Here is a 3,251-nt window from a genome sequence, read left to right as displayed (position 1 = left end):
TTGTTTGGTGGGCCCAGGCTGGATTCGAACCCGCCACCTTAGGTGTATGTGGCTGGCGCCTTAGCCACTTGAGCCACAGGCACTGAGCCAGGTCATGAAATTTTCACAAGAATTTGTTAAATTATATTTCACACAAAAAATGGCTTTCAAAGTATCAACACTTAATTGTGATTTTTCTGATGTTCACAATTTATTTATCATAGAAAAACGCATTCAGTCATAGCATTAGTTCCTGGTAAGGACAGCACATATCCTACAATTTTTAGTGCATTATGGTATGGAACATGGTTTGTTTCAAAATGATGAAATATTTCTAAACATTTGTTCTCTATTGTGATTTTTGCTGATGCCCAAGAGTTAACCCTTTCCTTATCAATATATTTTTTTAATAATGATACCTTTTAAGTCATAAGTGTCACTTTCAAGGCCGGCAGTAGACTTTTTGCCGCCACTATAAAATACAAATAATACAAGTACTATCTGCTAAATTAATGAAATAAATAAATAAATAACTTACCTAAATTATCTGAATAGCTGATTTGTTGACATCACTTGTTTAACTAGCACTAGCTTGCAGTACGATGTGTATCGTCTGAGAGGCAGTTAGAAAATGTTTTTGTGGTTGCCAATGCCAAAAAATGCCATTGTTCATTAAGTCCAAACAATGGTGGTCAAATTCTAACAACTGATCAACAATGCAAACTTTGATAAGCAGTTCTTGATAATCAGTTCTCAACAATTATTTGTTATTATTAAAGTTTAACATTATAAAATTAACAAAAATAATATAAAACTCATATCCTGGTGAAATAGCCACATGGCAGTGTTGGGACCAGAATTGCAGCTGAGAGACTACTGCACACATGTAAAGACAAAAAGTGCTTTGTTTTGCAAGCATATGCCTGGGCCACTCTTCCCTTCAGCATGGCTGGAGGAAGGGCAACTCCCTAGTGAAGCGAGCTGAGGTTTTTAAAGAGCATAGAGGAATTTCATCGGGTGTTTTGTCTGGCTGGGCTGCTATTGGCTGATTTGTTTATGGTTAGGGACCCTTTAGAGAGGAGGGGGCTACTTGTTTGTTCCAGACAGTTTGGCTCCTTCTGAGCTAATTGTCCTTGCCTAAGAGCAAGGGAGGAAGCCAATCTCCTTCTGATACCGATTCCACCTGGGCGACCTTGCCCAGGAGAGGAGTAGGGAGTTTACATTAGCCTTTTCATTTCCAAATGAAGTTACATTAACCTCTTCATTCCCAAATGGAGTTACATTAACCTTTTCAGCAGCCGAAAAGTATATTCCTTTCCTGTTCTCCTGCCGTTCCCTAGCTTGTTGTGCATTACTGCAGGACACAGGATAAATTGTTAAAAATCAGGACTGTCCTACCAAAAGCGGGACATCTGGTCACCTTAGACTATAGGCACCTGCCACAATGCCTGGCTATTTTTTGTTGCAGTTGCCATTGTTGTTTAGCTGTCCCAGACCAGGTTTGAACCCACCACCCTCGGTGTATGTGGCTGGTGCCCTCACCACTGTGCTACAGGCATCGAGCCTGAACGGTCTTTTTAAAGTGCAAATTGGGTCTTGTCACTCCACTGCTTTCTTATTGTTTTCATTTGCCTGTTAGGTGCCTTTGGCCATTTCTTTGCTTTTATTTATTTATTTATTTATTTTTATTAAATCATAGCTGTGTACATTAATGCAATCATGGGGTAGGTACAATGTACTGGTTTTATATACAATCTGAAAATATTTTCATCAAACTGGTTAACATAACCTTCACTGCATTTTCTTATTGTGTTAAGACATTTATATTCTTTTTTTTTTTGAGACAGAGTCTCATTTTGTCGCCCTCGGTAGAGTGCTGTGGCATCACAGCTCACAGCAACCTCCAGCTCTTGGGCTTAGGTGATTCTCTTGCCTCAGTCTCCCAAGTAGCTGGCACCCACCACAACGCCCAGCTATTTTTTGTTGCAGTTTGGCGGGGGGTGGGTTTGAACCTACCACTCTAGGTATATGGGGTTGGTGCCCTACTCACTGAGCCACAGGTGCCACCCAAGACATTTATATTCTAGACTTAGTAAATTTAACATGTACCCTTGTAAAATGCACCATAGGTGTGGTCCCATCAATTACCCTCCCTCCACTGATCCTCCCCCCCCACCCCCCCGCTTTCCCCTTCTTCTTGGGCTATAGTTGGGTTATAGCTTTCATATGAAAGCTATAAATTGTTTTCATAGTAGGGCTGAGTACATTGAATACTTTTTCTTCCATTCTTGAGATACTTTGCGAAGAAGAATATATTCTAGCTCCATCTATGTAAACATAAGAGAGGTAAAGTCTCCATTTTTTAAGGCTGCATAATATTCCATAGTGTACATATACTACAATTTATTAATCCATTTGTGAGTCGATGGGCTCTTGGGCTTCTTCTATGACTTAGAAATTATGAATTGGGCTGCAATAAACATTCTGGTGCAAATATCTTTGTTATAAAGTGATTTTTGGTCTTCTGGATATATAGCTAATAGAAGAATTGAAGGATCGAATGGCAGGTCTATTTTTAGATTCCTAATTGTTCTCCAAACATCTTTCCAAAAGGTACGCATTAGTTTGCATTCCCACCAGCAGTGTAAAAGTGTCCCCTTTTTGCCACATCCATGCTAACATTTCTGGTTTTGGAATTTTGTGATGTGACTAATCTTACTGGGGTAGATGATATCTCTAAGTAGTTTTTATTTGCATTTCTCTGATGATAAGGATGATGAGCATTTTTTCATGTGTCTGTAGGCCATGCACCTGTCTTCTTCAGAGAAGTTTCTCTTCAAGTCCCTTGCCTACTGTGAGGTGGGATCACTTGTTCTTTTCTTGCTAATATGTTTGAGTTCTCTGTGGATTCTGGTTATTAAACCTTTGTCAGAGACATAACCCGCAAATATCTTCTTCCATTCTGAGGGCTGTCTACTTGCTTTACTTACTGTGTTCTTGGCTGTACAGAAGCTTTTTAGTTTGATTAGATTCCAGTAATGTACTTTTGGTGTTGCTTCAATTGCCTGGGGGGTCTTCCTCATAAAATATTCGCCCAGGCCAATTTCTTCAAGTGTTTTCCCTTCACTTTCTTCTAGTACTTTTATAGTTTCATGTCTTAAGTTTAAATCTTTAATCCATTGAGAGTCTATCTTAGTTAATGGTGAAAGGTGTGGGTCCAGTTTCAGTCTTCTACAGGTCGCCAGCCAGTTCACCCAGCACCATTTGTTAAA

The sequence above is a fragment of the Otolemur garnettii genome, unplaced genomic scaffold (genome assembly GCF_000181295.1).
Source record: "Otolemur garnettii isolate 467f Iridium unplaced genomic scaffold, OtoGar3 scaffold00135, whole genome shotgun sequence".
NCBI classification, from domain to species: domain Eukaryota; kingdom Metazoa; phylum Chordata; class Mammalia; order Primates; family Galagidae; genus Otolemur; species Otolemur garnettii.
Note: the sequence above shows the minus strand (reverse complement) of the source record.